This window comes from Schistocerca serialis, chromosome 5 (assembly GCF_023864345.2).
Source record: "Schistocerca serialis cubense isolate TAMUIC-IGC-003099 chromosome 5, iqSchSeri2.2, whole genome shotgun sequence".
Taxonomy (NCBI): Eukaryota; Metazoa; Arthropoda; class Insecta; order Orthoptera; family Acrididae; genus Schistocerca; species Schistocerca serialis.
In genome coordinates, this window is record NC_064642.1 from 147,988,634 (window position 1) to 148,011,319 (window position 22,686).

Here is a 22,686-nt window from a genome sequence, read left to right on the forward strand (position 1 = left end):
ATCTATCTTACCCCTAGTGAGATAAGCCTCTACATCATACATAAATTTAAAAAAATAAGTTAGGTTTCTTTTGGGTACCTCGTCGTACAATATATTGGTATGACCAAGGCATGCGAGGACTTTGCGGACGCACTGTAGATGTAAATGGAGATGGGAGGGACGAAGCAGAAGTTTGTCGGGGAACTTTTGGGCCCCACTGTGCGAGCACAAGCAGATTGTTTCACTCGCTCGCCTGCAGTTGCCCGTGATGAATGCGGACGGCGTTATGAGGGAGCTGCGGGTGGTAGCGGCGTATTGCGTGCCCACCGCCCACCGCACGGCGCGCCCGTTCTGAACGTCATACGGAAGACGCTGCCGCTCGAGTTGTTCCGTGCCCAGGTGTCCGGCAAGGCTGCCACCGCGGGGCCGGTCAGAAAATAATGAGACCGCTGTTAGGGCGTCTAATAACTTGTAGGCGAAACCATTACCGCGCTAAGATTTCGGCCGGGGAGTCTCCGCGGGTGAAATTTTGAAATGAGAAAAATAATGAATGCGGCGCCCCGGCCGGCGCGCATCGGAGCTGTCCCGGAGCCCGCGCGCCGCTCAGATAAAGTGTGTTATTTATATGAAGGCCGCACAATGAAGCTGGAATTGGGTTTTTCAGCTGATGAGATGGAAGGAAATAATGTATAGCCGGGGAGCTGACACTTAGAAGCTATAAAAGAGGAGCAGGAAACAGGTTGGCCTCCTCTCCGAAGGCGGAGAATGTTCGCCGCCGCGTCACGGCGCCGGATAATTTAGTGCAGTCGCGAGAAGACACTGCGGCCGACAATAAGCAGTAACGCTTAGCCGGGCCGCGCCGTCGAACCTCGTACACCGGCCCTGAATGTTCGCTCGTTGTCGGCCGCAGACATTGTCTCGCGTGCCGTGGCAACGTGCGCTGCAGGCGAGGCAGCCGCCTGGGAAATGGGCAGCTCCGCGATTGCACGGCGCGCTGTCTCGCATCAGAACTCTAGTTCTCACAGACTAGGAGTGTCTTTGGAGTGAGCATTCAGATGCGAAGACTACACTGAGGTGCCAAAAGTCATGGGATACTCCTAATATCGTTACGGACCTCCTTTTGCCCGGACTCAACAAGTCGTTGGACGCCCCCTGCATAAATACAGGGTGCGTCAAAAAAATGTATACACACTTTGAAGCGTCATAGAAAATTTATTATTCTACAATGTTAAATTTCAGGAAGTGGAAAGCTTAAAGTCCAATTGGAAAAATAAATGTACTTTGAAAATGTGATTAATGTTCAAACTGGTGGCCTTCAGCATCAATACCTTTCTGAGTACGAATCACTACTGATTCCGTACATCGTACAAAGTGTCCAATGAGATTTCTGCGCACACCGCCTGAATCTCATTCCAAAGTGTGTCCAGGTTACGTGCTCATCTTTTACTGTGCCCCATAAGAAGAAATCCAGCGGCGTGAGGTCTGAAGAGCGTGCAGGAAACTCGATTGGTCCCCTGCGTCCTATCCACTGGCCTGGCACATTGTGATCCAGGTATGCTCGTACGTTCCTATGATAGTGCGGCGGGGCGCCATCTTGTTGGAAATAAAATTTATCATTACCGTATAATGCACGAACGGCAGGGAATATGGAGTCAGCAAGCATTGTTAGGTACGTTTCTCCAGTAACAGTAGCTTCAAAGCGGAAAGGCCCAATGAGTCCTCTTGCAGACAAACCACAGCACACATTTACACCAGGCAAATTCACAGCCTTTTCAACTGTAATGTGAGGATTATCTTCAGCCTAGTACACACAATTGTGCCTATTGACAGTTCCATTGAGTTTGAATTGGGCTTCCGACCAAATTATGCTACCCGTAAATCCCGGTCCACGTCTCACCATCTCCTGAACCCATTCAATTCACAAAATTCTAACCTGGATCGTCGTCACTTAGCTGTTGCACCAGCCTTGGAATGTACACACGAAACTTGCCTTTCTTCAGAATGCGTAGCACACTACTAGCACTTACATTACTCTCACGTGCCGCTTGCCTTGAAGATTTTTTGAGGTGAACGCTGAAGCAGTTCCAAGACCGCAGTTGTGGAATCATCACTTGTAGCTGTACGAGGTCGCCCTGACCGACCTTTATGCACATCACACACCCATGAATTTCGAATTTGTCTCGTTGACGTCTAATTGTTAACCTTGAAGGTGATTCTGTACCATACTTACGTCTCCACTGTCTTCGAACCGCAGCTACATTCTCAAACTTCCAGTACCACTTAATTATCTGCTTCCGCGCTTCAAAGCTCAAACGCACGTCCGCCATGTTGCAGTTACTTCCTTACCACTGCTGCCACCTGTTGCAGAAACATAACATTACTTTCTCACAGATATTTAACCTTGTAGAACGGGAAATAAATTGTCTATGACAGTTCAAAGAGTTTATACATTTTCTGACGCACCCTGTATTCAGCCATGCTGCCTCTATAGCTGTCCATAATTGCGAAAGTGTTGCCCAGTGCAGGATATTGTGCACGAACTGACACCTCGATTATGTCCCATAAATGTTCGATGGGATTCATTCGGGCGATCCGAGTGGCCAAATCATTCGCCAGAATTGTCCAGAATGTTCTTCAAACCAATCGCGAACAATTGTGGCCCAGTGACATGGCGAATGCTCATCCATAAAAACCCGCGTTGAATGGCTGCAAATCCAACCGAGCCCAGGGGAGGCGTTTCAGCAAAAGCACTCGCGTCGGTCACCTGCCGCTAACGCCAAATTTCGCTACACTGTCTCAACGGATGCGTTAGTCGTACGTCGCTCATTGGGATTTCTTCCGTTATTTCACGCAGTGTTTCTTGTCTGTTACCAGTGACAACACTACGCGAACGCCGTTGCTCTCGGGCATTAAGTAAACGCCGTCGCCCACTGCCTTGTCCGTGGTAAGAGGTAAAGCCGGCACGCTCTTAATACTGTGGATCTCGCAAGACGCAGTGATTGCTCGAGTGTATGACGTTGCCTGCAATCAGCACTCTAATCACTTGCAAGTGAAATGAACGTTTCACAGAGTAAAGTGTGGCGAATATGACTGAAAATGGCGCTTCAGGAATTGCTATAAATACACTACTGGCCATTAAATTTGCTACACTATGTAGAAATGCAGATGATAAACAGGTATTCATTGGACAAATATACTATACTAGAACTGACATGTGATTACATTTTCACGCAATTTGGGTGCATAGATCCTGAGAAATCAGTAACCAGAACAACCACCTCTGGCCGTAATTACGGCCTTGATACACCTGGGCATTGAGTCAAATAGAGCTTGGATGGCGTGTACAGGTACAGCTGCCCATGCAGCTTCAACACGATACCGCAGTTCATCAAGAATAGTGACTGGCTTATTGTGACGAGCCTGTTGCTCGGCCACCATTGACCAGACGTTTTCAAATGGTGAGAGATCTGGAGAATGTGCTCGCCAGGGCAGCAGTCGAACATTTTCTGTATCCACAAAGGCCCGTAAGGACCTGCAACATGCGGTCGTGCATTATCCTGCTGAAATGTAGGGTTTCGCAGGGATCGAATGAAGGGTAGAGCCACAGGTTTTAACACATCTGAAATGTAACGTCCACTGTTTAAAGTTCCGTCAATGCGAACAAGAGGTGACCGAGATGTGTAACCAATGGAACCCCATACCATCACGCCGGGTGATACACCAGTATGGCGATGACGAATACACACTTCCAATGTGCGTTCACCGCGATGTCGCCAAACACGGATGCGACCATCATGATGGTGTAAACAGAACCTGGATTCATCCGAAAAAACGACATTTTGCCATTCGTGCACCCAGGTTCGTCGTTGAGTACACCATTGCAGGCGCTCCTGTCTGTGATGCAGAGTCGAGGGTAACGGCAGCCATGGTCTCCGAGCTGATAGTCCATGCTGCTGCAAACGTCGTCGAACTGTTCGTGCAGATGGTTGTTGTCTTCCATACGTCCCCATCTGTTGACTCAGGGATCGAGACGTGGCTGCACGATCCGTTACAGCCATGCGGATAAGATGCCTCTCATCTCGACTGCTAGTGATACGAGGCCGTTGGGATCCAGCACGGCGTTCCGTATTACCCTCCTGAACCCACCGACTCCATGTTCTGGTAACAGTCATTGGATCTCGACCAACGCGAGCAGCAATGTCGCGATACGATAAACCTCAATCGCGATAAGCTACAATCCGATCTTTTCAAAGTCGGAAACGTGATGGTACGCATTTCTCCTCCTTACACGAGGCATCATAACAACGTTTCACCAGGCAACGCCGATCAACTGCTGTTTGTGTATAAGAAATCGGTTCGAAACTTTCCTCATGTCAGCACGTTGTATGTCTCGCCACCGGCGCCAATCTTGTGTGAATGCTCTGAAAAGCTAATCATTTGCATATCACAGCATCTTCTTCCTGTAGGTTAAATTTCGCGTCTGTAGCACGTCATCTTCGTGGTGAAGCAATTTTAATGGCCAGTACTGTAATTTCAGTGTCTGATGGAATACTATTATCTCAGTAAAAAAAACGAAAAAAAGCACCACAGTAGATGTGTTATGGTTGATGTAGTTTTGTCGTATTGTGGTATCCTTACCTTTTTAGCTTTGGAGAGAATATGAGGAGATGGGAATATGTCCGTTCATTCTTTAATAATAGCCGTTCGGTGTACACAATTATTATTGTCCTATAGCACCATTAAGGAGGTTAGCGGTTTTTTAGAGGTCTTAAAAGGAGGTAAGTGAAAACGGATCAATTCCTGGCTGGCCTTGGACTGTGTCAAAATGGCCGCTTGCGCGGTGCGTAGAAATGAAACGAGTATAATTCTGACCCTTTTCAAGAATTTGCAGTCTTTAGCTTCCCGATGTCATGGTCAAAACGTAAAAACAATAATAATTTCCTCCATGTCAGTTCACCAGAGAAGCTGTCTGTCTCCTGTGTACCAATCTAAACGAGACAGGTATATTTTTTTCTAGATCACGAAACTAACCATACTCATGAAATATGGCACTATGAAATAGCTCGTTCGTACTCTCTTGCTAATGTAAATCCCTTTTGTGTGCAGCGACTACCGATTACATCGAGAATCATCCTCAAATTGCGGGCATATCTGATTTTCAAAATTATTAAATTATTTTTCCTCTCACTAAGCAGTCAACAATTTTTCTATCCACGTCAGTAAACTCAAGTCAGACAGAATGAGATATTACACTGGCCACCGTTTACACGTCGTAAATATGTACATAGTTATTATATACGTATGAACATAGCAACAATGCTATTGATTCTGATCCATTTTCGTGACTCAGCAAAACAGCATGTCAACTAAAGAACATCAATACTCATTCGTAGCGCTTGTTACAGTTAAGTGTGGAAGTAGAATTGATTTTTTACAAGACCCACTGTATGCTACACATAGAATTTGATTTCTTTTCTAGTAGCTTCAAGATTTTCTATTTGTGTAGTAATTTTTCGTTACGTAAATGTTTCACAAGATGGCGGAAACATTCTTGCAGTAACGCGCAAAAACGCTTAGCGTGACGAAATTGCTTTGCAAAGAAATATTTTTCAGTAGCAGAGGTAAGTTACCGCTAAGCGTCATCTGTGAACCATGTAAATAAACATAAGGCGAATAAGAAAGGGGGGTTTAGTTAATTTCGGAAATTCATACAAATTGTTCTCGTTAAAACAAAGTTTGAAATAACAACCATGGAAAGTTCAGAGGAAGAGAACACTTTAGAAAGTATATCCGATACTAGCGTTGAAAATTATCAGCGTAACGCTAGCGATGTCGTCGCGCTGCCAAATGGTGCAACATCACATCCAGTGAGCAATGCTAATTTCTAAGTAGTAAACTCTACACCTGACCCTTTCGTACACCTATATCAAAGGATAGATGCCTAACTCAATTAAAAACGTGATGAAAGTAATCAGAAACTTGACAAAAGATTTGCTGAAAACAATCAAAAGCTTGATAAAATATTTGACGAAAACTATCAAAGACTTGGCAACACTTTGCAAGAGTGGAGGCTAGTTATCGATGTTAGTAGTCGATGTTAGTAATCTTACTCAGATGCAGAACATTTGAAAACAGACGTTGCGAATCATGTCATTGGAATGATTCGGGGCGTCTTAGAAGGTATAGCTAATGACATTTCAACACTGAAAACTGCAGTAAAAGACATGCCAGAACAGATTAAAAAACTGACAGATGATTTTGATACAATACGCTTAGAGCACACAACACTACAGTCCACAGTTCAGCATAAAGTAGAGATTTTTTACGACAGAAAGAGACTTTAATTGATAGCAGGTTAGAGACAGAGCTACGCCGGCCGTGGTGGCCAAGCGGTTAAAGGCGCTACACTCTGGAACCGCGCGGCCGCTACGGTCGCAGGTTCGAATCCTGCCTCGGGCATGGATGTGTGTGATGTCCTTAGGTTAGTTAGGTTTAAGTAGTTCTAAGTTCTAGGGGACTGATGACCTTAGCAGTTAAGTCCCATAGTGCTCAGAGCCATTTGAACCATTTGACAGAGCTACAGTACGCTGTTGAGCAAACGATTGCCGATGTACACATAGAGCGGAGTACGTCAGTATTAAAGATACAAACTGAGTCAGGTCAGATGCAAAGAACACTTACACAGGATCTACCTAAGTGGAAGGATCATGTGCAAACACAATTTGGAACACAATTAGAGAAATTAGAAGAAGAATGGAATAACATTACGGAGCAAGGAAGGAATGATAGTAACTATGCAGGCAAGAATAAAGATAAATATCATGGTCCAGCTCCTCATGCAAATGAGAACTGTATAAGAAAGCTGATCCAGTTGCTGTAGAGACCTTTGTAAACCTTATAAAGGAACAAGAGTGGCAAGATATTTATAGTGCTGATACAGTAGACGATAAATATAATGCTTTTCTCAAGACTTTTCTCGTGCTCTTTGAAAGCTGCTTTCCGTTAGAACATTCAAAACAGGGTACTAGCACAAACAGGCAGCCTGGGTGGCTGACTAGAGGGATAAGAATATCTTGTAGAACAAAGTGGCAATTATATCAAAACGTTAGAAACAGTCAAAATCTAAATGCAGCAGCCCATTACAAACAGTATTGTAAGGTGCTTAAAATGTTATTAGGAAGGCAAAAAGTAAATGTTATGCAGATAGAATAGCTAAGTCTCAGGATAAAATTAAAACCATACAGTCAGTCGTAAAGGAAGTGGCTGGTCTGCAGAGACAGGTCGAGGATATAGAATCAGTGCGTAGTGGGAATGTTCGTGTCACTGATAAGTCGCATATATGTACAGTATTTAATAATCACTTTCTGAATATAGCAGGTGAACTAAATAGAAACCTAGTCCCAGCAGGGAATCATATAGCGCTCTTAGAAAAAAGTGTTCCGAGACTGTTACCTGAAATGCTCCTCCATGATACTGACAAGAGGGAGATTGACTTAGTAATTAAATCACTAAAGACCAAGAACTCTCAGGGATATGATGGGGTATCTAGCAGAATACTAAAGTATTGTTCTGTGTATGTTAGCCCAGTACTTAGCCATATCTGTAACTTTTCCTTTAGGAGTGGTCGGTTTCCTGACCGATTAAAGTACTCTGTAGTGAAGCCACTTTATAAAAAGGGAGACAGGGATAACGTTGATAACTTTAGACCTATTTCCATGCCATCGGTGTTTGCTCAAGTTATAGAGAAGGTTGTATATACAAGGTTACTGGAGCATTTAAATTCACATAATTTGCTGCCAAATGTACAGTTTGGTTTTAGAAATGGTTTAACAACTGAAAATGCTATATTCTCTTTTCTCTGTGAGGTTTTGGACGGATTAAATAAAAGGTTGCGAACGCTAGCTGTTTTCTTTGATTTAACGAAGGCTTTTGACTGTGTTGACCACAAAGTGTTACTGCAGAAGTTGGACCATTATGGAGTAAGGGGAGTAGCTTACAATTGGTTGGCCTCTTACTTTAAGAACAGAAAGCAGAGGGTAATTCTCCGCAATATTGAGAGTGGTAGTGATGTTCAGTCGCAATGGGGCACTGTTAAGTGGGGCGTTCCCCAAGGGTCAGTGCTGGGGCCACTGCTGTGTCATATTTATATAAATGATATGCCTTCTAGTATTACAGGTGATTCAAAAATATTTCTGTTTGCTGATGACATCAGCTTGGTAGTGAAGGATCTTGTGTGTAATATTGAAACAGTATCAAATAATGTAGTTCATGAAATAAGTTCGTGGCTTGTGGAAAACAATTTGATGCTAAATCACAGTAAGACTCAGTTTTTACAGTTTCTAACTCACAATTCAACAAGAACTCATATTTTGATCAGACAGAATGGGCATATTGTAAGCGAGACGGAACAGTTCAAGTTCCTAGGCGTTCGGATAGATAGTAAGCTGTTATGGAAAGCCCATGTCCAGGATCTTGTTCAGAAACTAAATGCTGCTTTATTTACCATTAGAACTGTGGTGTCACAGCCAGACACCACACTTGCTAGGTGGTAGCCTTTAAATCGGCTGCGGTCCATTAGTATACGCCGGACCCGCGTGTCGCCACTGTCAGTGATTGCAGACCGAGCGCCACCACACGGCAGGTCTAGAGATACGTTCTAGCACTCGCCACAGTTGTACAGCCGACTTAGCCAGAGATGGATCACTGACAACTACGCTCTCATTTGCCGAGACGATAGTTAGCATAACCTTCAGCTACGTCATTTGCTACGACCTAGCAAGGCGCCATAGCATTTGATATTGAGATTATAACATGTACTGTCAAGAGCGATGTACACCAATTGTGGATTAAAGTTAAGTATTATATCAACTACGTACTTTATTTGCTACTATTAATTCCCTTAACTGTTCCAGACCTCGCGCCAGTCAGCGTGTAATTAAACGCGTGCATTTCGGCCTCCTCTAGCAACTCAGTGTTGGCTCTTCTGCCTACACTACATTGGCGACGAGTATCAAAAGGGTCTTCTTTCTACTTGCTTAATTTACTTGTGTCATGGCTTCGCCACAATCTCCAGATGTACTGTCCGAATTTTATCGCTTGCAGAACCAGCAGACGCAGGCGTTATTGGATGCCCTTGGACAGCTCGTCCAGGGTCAACGTGCAATGCAAAACGATGCGGCAGCCGCCGCTCCACCGCTACCGCAGCCACAACATGCAGTTGCACCACCTTTTCGTCATTTTGATGTGGCACTGGAAAGGTGGATGGAGTGGTCACGCCAATTTGGATTCCATCTCGCCGCCTATAGAATTCAAGGTAATGAGCGGCAGTCTCACTTATTATCGTGTGTCGGCGTCCAGACCTACAGAGTGATAGTGAAATTGTTTCCCCGACGCGACGTAGCAACTCTGTCCTACGACGAAATTTTGTCGGCATTAGATGCATATTTCAAAGAATCAGTCAATGTCGTTGCAAAAAGGTATACGTTCTTTCGTACAAAACGTATGGCCAGTCAAACTAATCGGGAGTGGGTTGCAACTTTGCAAGGCCTTACTAGGGATTGTGCTTTTGAGTGTGAATGTGGACTCCCTTATTCAGATACTGTGGTACGTGATGCAATAGCACAAAACGTTTCTGATGTTTGTATAAGGGAACAGATTTTGAAACTAGTCAATCCCTCCCTTCAACAAGTGATGGACATATTGGATAGGCAAGACACACTTGACTTTGCTCAGGAATCTTTTGCAACTTCGCCAGCTGTGTGTCACGTTAACTGGCCCGCCGGGCGAGCTGCACGGAACAGTAAACAGCCCTCGCGCCCGTCTGTGCAGCCGCGTGTGCCGTGCAAGCATGCAAATGCAGTGCTAAAATCATGCCCGCGGTGTGCTACTAGACATTCGCGTGAGAATTGCCCGTCACGCCATGCTATTTGCTTTTTCTGTAATAAAAAAGGACATGTTCAGAGTGTTTGCCAGAAACAGCTCAGATCGGACGCTCACAACCATTCCAGGCCCTTTGCTTCGCGCCGGAATCGAACCAAGAATACCCAGGCTCGTGAACCTTCGCCCATGGACATTCATGCAGTTCATTCCACTCCGCCCAGTGCCACTCTCTCTAACAGTGACTGTGTTCGTCCCACAAATAGTGTGCGTCGATGTCGACGGAAATCCCGTCAAGTCGCAAATGCTTCTGTACCAGTGTCTGTTCAAACTGCACGAGACAGTCGCTCTTGTCGTCAGCAGGACAATAAACTTTTTGTAGATTTGGACATTCATGGCAACGTGATCCCATTCCAGCTCGATAACGGAGCTGCAGTTTCTCTGATCAATCACGACACGTACAAACAACTGGGCACACCTCCGTTGCGTGCCGCAAATGTTAAGTTAAATAGCTATTCCAGTCAGAATATCCATGTGTTTGGACAGTGCAGCCTTCTTGCAACATACAAGGGACAAACAAAACTTGTGTCATTTTACGTTCTTCGTTCTTCTTCTGCTGTGAACTTGTTTGGTTTGGATTTATTTCAGTTGTTTAACTTGTCTATAGTCAATCAGGTGCTATCAGTGAACCAGACTGTGCCTTCAGACAGTGTTTCTCGTCTATGTGAAGAATTCGCGGACATTTTTGCACCGGGCCTTGGTTGCGCTAAGAACTATAAAGCACATTTGGAACTGAAAGTAAACGCGCAACCGAAATTTTTCAGAGGTGCAAGGTGTAATTGAACGTGTGCAGGCTTCTCTCTGGACATCACCCTTAGTATTTTGCCAAAACCTTCGGGAAAATTGAGACTTTGTGTGGACTTCAAGGCAACAGTGAATCCACAACTAGTGATTGCAAATTTTCCTTTACCCCGCCTGGAAGATCTTTTTGACAAACTGTGCCCGGGTAAATATTTTTTGAAGTTGGACCTAGCAGATGAGTACTTGCAAATACCAGTGGACGACGAATCCCAGCGCGTCTTGGTGGTTAACACGCATCTGGGTTTGTACAGATTCAAAAGACTACCATTCGGGTGTGCATCCGCCCCTGCATTGTTTCAGCAGTATCTGCAAACTGTTTGTGCGTCGGTCCCTACTGCAGCAAACTATCTGGACGATACTGTGATCTCCGGAAAGACAGAAGAAGAACATTTAGCCAATCTCCGAACATTATTTCAGGTATTGCGACAAAATGGTCTTCGCTTGCGGAAGGACAAATGTGTGTTTTTTGCTCGTGACTTACCCTATCTGGGCCATGTAATCAATGCCCAAGGCATACATCTCAGTCCCGAGCACCTCCGTGCCATACAAGACTTGCCTTCGCCGCAGAATTTGAAGCAGCTACAGAGTGTGCTAGGAAAAATAAATTATTATAACAGGTATATGCGCCACACCTCTTCCATTTCAGCTCCGCTTCATCGCTTACGCCGTAAAGGTGTTCCGTTCGTCTGGACGACGGAATGCGAACGCGCCTTTCGCCAGTTGAAATCGGCGTTGCTTTCAAATACTTGCCTTACGCCATTCGATCCCCAGTAACCCATTTTGTTGATGGTAGATGCATCGGATTTCGGGATCGGTGCTGTGCTTGCGCACAAAGATGGTTCACATGATCGCCCTATTGCCTTTGCGTCCAAATTGCTCTCGTCTGCGCAGGGAAATTATTCACAGATGGAGAAAGAAGCTTTGGCTCTCGTATTTGGTATTACTAAGTTTCATGATTTCTTGTATGGTCGTCACTTTACCATCATCACAGACCACAAACCTTTGACGTCGCTTTTTCATCCGACCAAGCCTGTACCTCCACGTACAGCGCAGAAATTCATTCGCTGGTCTATTTTCCTCTCGCAGTACCGCTACGATATCTTGTATCGGTCCACTGCTAAGCACGGAAACGCCGATGCGTTGTCCCGTTTGCCTGTTGCTGCGGATAGAGCATTCGATTCTTCCGAACTTGCTTGCATGTTCATTGATGCGGAAACCGATGACGTGGTCGAATCGTTTCCGATTGATTTTCGTCGTGTAGCTACAGCCACAGCTGCTGACCCTGTCCTTGCTACCGTTTTGCGTTTTGTTGCTACGCAATGGCCCTTGTCAAAGTCACGGATCGAGGATCCGTTGGTTCGCCGATTTTTTGCTCACAAGAAGAGACTTTTTGTTCGATGTGGTGTTTTGCTGTTGCGTTCTGATAATGATCAGTCCCGGGTCGTGGTCCCACGTTCGTTACAGTCCTCTGTCTTACGGCTTCTCCACCAAGGACATTGGGGTATAGTGCGCACGAAACAACTTGCTCGTCAGCACTGTACTTGGTTCGGAATCGATGCTGCGATTACGAATATGTGCTCTTCTTGCATGGCGTGTGCCGAACAACAATCCGCACCGCCGCGGAAATTCTTTGCATGGCCGAAAGCCACTTCCCCTTGGCAACGCTTACACATCGATTTTGCTGGTCCATTCTGGAATGCTCGATGGTTGGTTGTGGTAGATTCATTCAGTAATTTTCCTTTTGTTGTCCGGATGTCTTCCACAACGTCATCTGCCACCATCCAAGCGTTATCTGCTATCTTTTGCATTGAAGGTCTTCCACAGACTATTGTTTCCGACAATGCCCCACAATTCATGTCCGCAGAATTTCAGTCATTCTGCCAGGCCAATGGTATTCAACATCTGACATCCGCGCCGTTTTCGCCTCAGTCAAACGGTGCCGCTGAACGATTGGTCCAGAGTTTCAAGTCACAGATGTTGAAGTTGAAAGAGTCGCATTCTCGGGAGGACGCGTTATTGCTCTTTTTGTCTTCGTATCGCTCTCAGCCCCGAGATGGTCGCTCGCCGGCTGAGTTGCTCCACGGTCGTCCTCATCGAACCTTGATGTCTTTGCTACATCCGCCGCATCAGGTTCCTGTGCAGCGGCAGACACCTGCTTTTGCCCCAGGTGACGTTGTATACTAACGCAACTATCGAGGTTCACGGCGTTGGCTCGCAGGGCGCATTCTTCGCTGCCTCGGCCGCGCTATGTATCTGGTTTTGGGGGCCACTGATGAGGTGCGTCGGCATCTCAATCAGCTGCGCCTCTGTCGTCGCACGGGTTCTGCCGCTCCCCGTCTGCTTTCAGCGACGGTGCCGTCCGGTCAGCGCCCTGGGGACCCATCTACTGGCTCGCCTCAGCCCCAGGTGTTACCGACGCTGCCTTCCATTTTGCCCCATGGCGACGCGCCGCCACCGCCGCCGCCGCCTGTTCTCCCGCCGGCGCCGCCCGCAGTGGACGCTTCGCTGCAGCCGCCAGGCGCCTCCCTGGGTCACGCGCCGCCGATCGCTTCCCATGACCAGCTGTCCTCCGACTTGGAACTCTTGCCGGCTCCGGACCAGATGTCGTCTTCGCCCGTCGGCTGCCCCGCCCCGATGGAGGTCGAATCTTCGGCCCCTCCTGTCTCTTTAAGGGCGCATACACCACATGTTGGCGTGCACCCTGGACTAGGTTTTCAGGCGTTTCGTAGCTCCCCTCGGACCGAATGGCCGGATGCGGGTGGCACAGCCTCGCCTGTTGTTAGGCTCCGCACCTCGTCGCATACGTCAACATGGGGTCCTCCCCACGGCGGGCGGAAGCCTTATAACACAACCGTACGCCGATTTGCGGGGGAGGAATGTGGTGTCACAGCCAGACACCACACTTGCTAGGTGGTAGCCTTTAAATCGGCCGCGGTGCATTAGTATACGCCGGACCCGCGTGTCGCCACTGTCAGTGATTGTAGACCGAGCGCCACCACACGGCAGGTCTAGAGAGTCGTTCTAGCACTCGCCCCAGTTGTACAGCCGACTTAGCCAGAGATGGATCACTGACAACTACGCTCTCATTTGCCGAGACGATAGTTAGCATAGCCTTCAGCTACGTCATTTGCTACGACCTAGCAAGGCGCCATAGCATTTGATATTGAGATTATAACATGTACCGTCAAGAGCGATGTACACCAATTGTGGATTAAAGTTAAGTATTATATCAACTACGTACTTTATTTGCTACTATTAATTCCCTTAACTGTTCCAGACCTCAGCGTGTAATTAAACGCGTGCATTTCGGCCTCCTCTAGCAACACAGTGTTGGCTCTTCTGCCAACACTACAAGAACAGTATTTGAAATAAGTGACAGGTCAACACGAAAAGTAGTCTACTTCGCATATTTTCATACGCTTATGTCGTATGGTATTATTTTTTGGGGTAATTCTTCTGATTCAAAAAGGGTATTTTTGGCTCAAAAACAGGCTGTTCGAGCTATAAGTGGTGTAAGTTCGAGAACCTCTTGTCGACCCCTATTCAATAGTCTGGGAATTCTGACATTGCCCTCGCAGTATATATTTTCTTTAATGTCGTTTGTTATTAGCAATATTAGCCTGTTCCCAAGAGTTAGCAGCTTTCACTCAGTTAATACTAAGCAGAAATCAAATCTGCATGTGGAATGCACTTCCTTGACTGTTGTGCAGAAAGGTGTGCAGTATTCTGCTGCATCCATTTTCAATAAGCTACAACAAGAACTCAAAAATCTTAGCAATAGCCCAAACTCTTTTAAGTCTGAACTGAAGAGTTTCCTGATGACTCACTCCTTCTATTCTGTCGAGGAGCTCCTGGAAGAGCTAAAAAATTAAGCAAATTCCAGTGTTACATTGTTGATTTTCTTTATTTAAACTTACGACTTGTCGCCTGAATATGTTTTTTATATTTCATTTTATCTGTTTCTACTATCGTGTTATAATTTCATGTATTGACTCGTTCCCTGACCATGGAGATTTCTCCTTAATTTGGTCCCACGGAACAATAAATAAATAAAAAACGTATGCGCACAAGGAACAGTAGCTAGCACCAACATAGCACCACAAAACGCTGTTAGACGTAACGTGTGGGCAGACCCCACGCTTTCATCAGTTACACTAGAAGAAAGTCTTCTAAAAAAACCGACAATTCCAGATGTTCATCCCAAAAAGAAATCTGTTCATCCAGTTATTTTCGCAAAAGCTTTTAGAAGCGTGTTGCCTGAAGTTTGGCCTGAAGGTCTGAACAACAAAAGACCCAGTATATAATAGGTTTTATACAAGGCGAGGCCGCACTAGGGGCATCCGAGATGGCAGGGTGTTGTCACACGCTAGCACAATTTGAAAATGCATTTGTTGCGAACCATTGATCGCGCTTTGTGCAGAACTGACTCAGAAAACAAGTATTTAGTCCAGAGCCATACAACATCAGGCAGGGAACGTTAAGAAAATATTTCGAGACTTACATAGATAAGACTCGTTTCTGGAATGAACCCTTGGCTCTTAGTGATGTTCTACACTTCCATTTCACATTAGAGAAAAACTTGTACAGGTCCCAGAAATTAACTAAGTAACTTTTTGTCTGTTCTCGATATTATTGACCTTATAAACGGATATATGAAGACTAGTAATAATAATAACCAGAATGGGCAGCGCAGTGGTAGGGGCGCAGGACAGGCTACTCCCACCCAGCCGCAGTATAAGCTGCATGCATTTCTTTCTTTAAGTTGCGTTATGACTACTAGAGCTTGCCATCTTATTACTTTATGCAGGCCATAGTGCTGCACACAAAACCTCTCAAACAGTACCCATGGCCACCACAAAGCAGCAAAATGTGCTACGCAGTTGATGCCATGGGCACTGTAGCCCATGTAGCAGACTGTGGAGGTGGGACTGCGTGGAGTTCTTTTGTCTGCAGTTCGGTGTTATCATTTATTTACTTACAGAGATTATACTTATTTTTTAAAGAAAAATACAGGAATTTTGAAGTAGAAAATTATAAATTTATGGTACAATTTAAGAAGAGAAGAGAAGAGAAGATCCCTTCACCAACACAACCTGGGCAAGGGGACCTGGTACTTAACTTCAAGTTCAGCTTCTGCAAGTGGTGCTACCCATTCTAGTTCTATCCACAGGAAGATCCCTCAGTCCATGTGGATCTAATCTGTGTTGGTATTGTTTGTTACACTGCTGTGTGAACTGATGTTTGTTAGATTACGCAACAACTACCTCCAGTAGGTTACTTAGCAAACAAATTCTGCATGGCTTTGGAACAATATCCTTCCTCAATTAAGTTATATTCTATTCCTACATAGCTGTAGGAAATATAACAAGCCGTCATTAATCAATTATTAATCTTGTAAAATTTATGTACCAAACTAGACTTTTTTTAATTAGTGGACCCATCAGTTTTGTACAATTGCGTAATATGCATGATCCGTTTATGATGTGTATTTACACTCTCTGATTTCGCTTGCTTACTTTGTATTAAATTTATATTACATTCGTATTATTACATTACAATGATGTGTTCATTTATATAACTAGTTAACAATGTTTTTAACATGGGTTTTACAACAATATCTATTCACGGTCTATTCTAATTTCTCCAACTTTTAATTAGATTCATTCATAATAAGATATAAATTACAATCTTCGATTAATGTTCACGTGACTATTTTGTATGTTTTACTAGTTTTATGTTATGTATGTTTTCAATGTCTATGTGATGTCAGTGTTGTCACTATCACTCGTATCAGTACTGTCAGTACTGGAGCTACTATAGCTATCTATACTATGTGATCAAAAGTATCCGGACACCTGGCTGAAAATGACTTACAAGTTCGTGGCACCCTCCATCGGTAACACTGGAATTCAATACGGTGTTGGCCCACCCTTAGCCTTGATGACAGCTTCCACTCTCGCAGGCATACGTTCAATCAGGTGCTGGAAGGTTTCTTGTGGAATTGCAGCCCATTCTTCATGGAGTACTGCACTGAGGAGAGGTATCGATGTCGGTCGGGAGGCCTGGCACGAAGTAGGCTTTTGAAAAGATCCCAAAGGTGTTCTATAGGATTCAGGTCAAGACCATGTGCAGGCCATTCCATTACAGGTTTGTTATGGTCGTGCAACACTCCGCCACAGGCCGTGCAATATGAACAGGTGCCATCCCCGAAATGCTCTTCAACAGTGGGAAGCAAGGAGGTGCTTAAAACATCAATGTTGGCCTGTGGTGTGATAGTGCCATGCAAAACAAAATCGGGTGCAAACCCCCTCGTTGAAAAACGTGACCATACCAAAATACCACAGCCTCCAAATTCTACTGTTGGCACTACACACGCTGGCAGATGACGTTCACCAGGAATTCGTCATATCCACACCCTGCCATCGGATCGCCACATTGTGTACTGTGATTCGTCACTCCACACAACGTTTGCACACTGTTCAATCGTTCAATGTTTACGCTCCTTACACCAAGCGAGGCGTCGTTTGGTATTTACCGGCGTGATGTGTGGCTTACGAGCAGCCGCTCGACCATGAAACCCAAGTTTCCTCACCTCCCGCCTAACTGTCATAGTACTTGCAGTGGATCCTGGTGAAGTTTGGAATTCCTGCGTGATGGTCTGGATAGATGTCTGCCTACTACACATTACGACGCTCTTCAACTGTCGGCGGTCTCTGTCAGTTAACAGACGAGGTCGACCTGTACGCTTTTGTGCTGTACGTGTCCCTTCTCGTTCCCACTTCACTATCATATCGGAAACAGTGGACCTAGGGATGTTTAGGAGCGTTGAAATCTCGCGTACAAACGTATGACGCAAGTGACACCCAATCACCTGACCACGTTCGAAGTCCGTGAGTTCCACGAAGCGCCCCATTCTGCTCTCTCACGATATCTAATGACTGCTGAGGTCGCTGATATGGTCTACCTGGCAGCACAATGCACCTAATATGAAAAACGTATGTTTTGGGGGTTGTCCGGATACTTTTGATCACATAGTGTATGTCGGTCTGTCTTCGTATTCTGCGCTTTCTGTATTGATAAATCTGTTTGTATATGTCATGTTTGCTTTTGAGATGTTGTTGGCAATTGCGTTCAACTGTCTCCATGTACCTCAGTTCCTCAGTGCATCGTATAATGTTGTTGCCGTTATGTGTTCAATGTTATTATGCAATTGCCTTTATCTAATGCATTTCAATAGGAAGTGTCCTGGGGAACCAACTGCCCCGCATGTGCAACGACTGCTTTCTGATTGCGACATGCGCTGCAAGTGCGTGTGATAAGGGCCATGTCCAGTCGCAAAATGAACCATACCTCGGCTGGGGTTAATATGGCGCAAGTTTAACTGCTCCATATATGCCGGCCGGAGTGGCCGTGCGGTTCTAGGCGTTACAATCTGGAACCGAGCGACCGCTACGGTCGCAGGTTCGAATCCTGCCTCGGGCATGGATGTGTGTGATGTCCTTAGGTTAGTTAGGTTTAATTAGTTCCAAGTTATAGGCGACTGATGACCTCAGTAGTTAAGTCGCATAGTGCTCAGAGCCATTTGAACCATTTTTTTTTGCTCCATATATGGGGAAAAATGAACTGACTTGACGGCCCTTATCACTCTCGTCCCATTCTTTTTGTCAAGTGCCCCTCCTCCAATTTCTTAGTTGACGCCTATCTTCTACGTGCCTCCCAGTGTTCTGCAACAATCTCTCAGGTCTACCCATCTTCAGCCAGCATGTTGCAGATCGATATCTGATGGTTATATTGTGGTAGGGTATATTCCAAGCACAACATACAGCGAATCGACTGATGCGGTGCTGAACGCCCCAGGTAGTCTAAGTAGCACATTCCTCTGCCGCCTAACAGTGATCCTGTCCATGATGAGAACGAATCCATATCCCCATGTACCAGCTTCAAAGCTTAAGACCGACTCGAAAAGTGTAGATGGCACTTCTTATATGTGTGAGTCGTAGTCAGCATCGTGCCGAGGTTAACGTCGCTAGTTTGTGAAGTAAAGTTTCGGCTTTTTTTATGATTAGTCGTACGTGTTCGTTGAAACTAAGTCGGTCGTCAATGTGTACGCCAAGATATCTAGTTACTACTTTGCGTATTATGTTTGTGTTGCTTAATTGCCAGGTGTTTCTGTAGAGATATTTTAAGCATTATGTACGCTTTTTTTTCTTTTTTTGCTATGGATAATTCGTTTTGGTTGTACCATTGTAGATTGCCACTGCGTTGTTTTCCAACATTGCTCTCGTGTTGGCTGATAACACAACTAACAGTTCGTCAGCATAAGCAACGATCCTGTCTGAATGTTCATCTCCCTCGATTATAATCAAGAGCGGTTGAATGGCCACAATCCCGAACATGGGTCCGCAGATAGAGCCTTGTGAACTTGTGAAAATCCTTTAGTAATCCTTTTTGCAACATTGCGGATGCCCTCTTGCCACTCAGCCAATTTGTTCCTACAATAGTTTCGAAGACTATTGTACAGAAATCAGTCACCTGTAGTCTACATCTACATCTACATCCATACTCCGCAAGCCACCTGACGGTGTGTGGCGGAGGGTACCTTGAGTACCTCTATCGGTTCTCCCTTCTATTCCAGTCTCGTATTGTTCGTGGGAAGACAGATTGTCGGTATGCCTCTGTGTGGGCTCTAATCTCTCTGATTTTATCCTCATGGTCTCTTCGCGAGAAATAGGTAGGAGGGAGCAATATACTGATTGGCTCCTCGGTGAAGGTATGTTCTCGAAACTTAAACAAAAGCCCGTACCGAGCTACTGAGCGTCTCTCTTGCAGGGTCTTCCACTGGAGTTTATCTATCACCTCCGTAACGCTTTCGCGATTGCTAAATGATCCTGTATCGAAGCGCGCTGCTCTCCGTTGGATCTTCTCTATCCACTGGTGATCAGTATTCAAGCAGTGGGCGAACAAGTGTACTGTAACCTACTTCTTTTGTTTTCGGACTGCATTTCCTAAGGATTCTTCCTACGAATCTCAGTCTGGCATCTGCTTTACCGACGATTAATTTTTTATGGTCATTCTATTTTAAATCATTCCTAATACCTACTCCTAGAAATCGTGCGAACATTGCTGGCCACCGTAGACTGTCAAAGGCGCCAGCAATGTCAATAAGAATCACAACTGCGTACTTCTGCAACGTCTGTTCTGCAATTTGGAAAGTCCTATCCATCGCGTCGTCAATAGATTTTGCCGGTAGAAAGCCAAATTGGTGCCCACTATGGCCATGGGGTTCCCTGTGAACTTGAAGGGAGCTACGTAGAAGCTTTTCACGGACCTTAGCCAATGTGTTTAAGAAGCAAATTGGTCGGTACGATTTTGGTTCTGTTGGATCTTTCTCTGTGGCTTTTTTAAAATAATTACTGTGTTGCCTATTTTTCAGACTAGTGGCACCTGTCCCAGCCTCAGGGCATCATTTATTAGATTTATTAAATATGGGGTTATCTGCGGAGAGACCTGGCGCAATGTTTCTGAGTGTATATAGTCTGGTCCTGGTGCTTTCTTGTTTTTCAGGCCAGCAACTGCTAGCGCGATCTCCTCTCGTGCAGACGGGCAGGTAACGTCTCTGTAGCGTGGCTCCTATACATAGACTGCCGAGACGGGCGAGCACATGACGCGCTTCCCGCGTGGTGACACGCAGCGGGCTGCGCCGGTGTCCGTGCGTGGCCCGGCCGGAGGCTGCTCTCCAAATCATAAACGGAGACGTAGGAATAATGATAGGCATCATCACAATGGTATAATAACTTTGTAGCCCAATAAATTTAAAAATGTTTAAAAAAACAGTTCTCAATTCCCCCTCTCTCCCCGCCAATGGTTCCGCCATTCCTAATGTGGTAGCTAGAGCGTGGTTTCGTCGCTTACTTTCTGGGTTTTCCAGTCAATTGAGCATTGTGCGTTTCCACATTTCTTATTTTTAGGTTTTGGTTAATTCTGTCCTTCGTTCCGAGTCTGCCGGTTGTTGCTGTTTGCAGGTCTCTTCTGACCGACATGGAACCGCGCCAGGTGATCGAGCTGGGTGTGTTGAGCAAGGAACAGCTCAGGTACGAGCTCAACAATCGGGGCCAGTCAGAAGACGGTGACGTATCGGGTTTGTGTTCGCGGATTCGTGGCGTCCTCGCGCTCCCAGTGCAAATTAGGCCGGAGCATACTGGGCAGGTAAATGCCGCACAACAATACTGTTTGGCCTCTCTCAGAGATTTGAGCAAGAATATAGATTCTTTAGAAGATAGTTTCCCCTCTCGGTTCCAAATCTATGGGCTTTAGGCGCAGATTACTCACTTAAGTAATCGCAGCGAGGATTTAAGTTTCGTAAGACTGATCCTACTTTAAAAGGTAGGGTTAGCGAATTACTCGTTGGGAGGGTGGGAAAAGGGTTTATGCGGAAGCGCCGAAAGCTATTTGTCGATGAGAAACTCCGATCAGGACCAATGTCCGTCAGGCGCCCGAACGGGTTGTGATTCTGGTCATTTTCCCAAGCTTCCGAACCTCCTTTGCAGCGTGATATGAGAAATAGACTATTTAGCAATCGATGCTGTTCCTTGTTTAGTAAAGTTTGTTTTGTTTTCGGTCCTTCCTTGGGAGGCAGCTTATCAGGTAATATCCCCTTTGTATAAAGGTTCGTTAAGCGACTTGATTAGCGCTGTCTTAGCTAGTCGCGGCGGCGTACGAAGGTTGCGTACCCGAATTTATAGAGAACAGCTCTCTGAAAGAGCTCGGAGTGATTCAATTAATGAGCATGTTTTTCGTTTTCAGCACACTGGGGAACTCCTGACTAAGTATATAAGTGAAATGCGCGTCGCTGCTGTCGCTCACAGGTAGTCAGTGTTATTGTATACAAAATTAATCCTGATGATCGTTCCTGCAAATTGTTTTCAAATGAACCACTTACCTACCAAACGGTTCAAATGGCTCTGAGCACTATGGGACTTAACTTCTGACGTCATTAGTCCGCTAGAACTTAGAACTACTTAAACCTAACCAACCTAAGGACATCACACACACATCCATTCCCGAGGCAGGATTCGAACCTGCGACCGTAGCGGTCGCGCGGTTCCAGACTGTAGCGCTTAGAACCGCTCGGCCACCCTGGCCCTCACTTACCTACCAAGATCTAGGTCTCTTGGTTACTAATATCTCTGGGGTTTCCCAAGCGGACGGAAGCCGCAGCTCTGGTGAGCAGGTAGCGCTTGTAGTTCATGCCAAACCTAACACCTCGGGCAAGGGCAAGAGGATGAATCTGGGCATTTTGCTCATAGTTGTCATGCTCCCCAAGGGAAGCCTTCGAACAGTTGACGCCAGGGTGAAGATAGGGGCTCAGATGCACAGACCTTTCCGCGAGCTTGTAACAAGGTGGCTGGTGTTAAAGGTCCATCTTGGCCTTTCGCTTGCGCTTACCTCAACAGCGAACCGGTGTGCGCCTTGCTCGAGTCTTGTAGTACTATGTTCTTGTTGGAATGCCCTTGGTACAACAGATATCGGCTATCGGCGTATTTGTTAATTACCCAAGGTATACCTCACCGCAGGAAGCTGTAGGGCAGTTAGCGGGCAGCAATCTGATTCGTTAGGCACGCTGAGTATCTATTGCCGTATTGGGGCATTTGCCAGGACTGTTGAGGTCACTTTGGTGGAGGGGTTATGTACCAACCACCTATTAGGGTGTGAGTTTATAGGAAAAACTGGGTTAGTGTTGGACTATGCTCAGGGCGTCTTCTTTTCAGGTTTTGTACCTCCTTAAGGATTTTCTTCTTCAAGCATACTCTTCGTCTAGATGTCTGTTCTATGGTTTCTGAACCTAGTCAGTTTGATTTGAGTCATTTATCTAACGAAGAGGCACAACAAGTGTTGCAACTACTTTGTGATTTACCCCACGTGTTAACCGACAGGTTAAATATGATTAATATGGTATGACTTTCGCCGCCT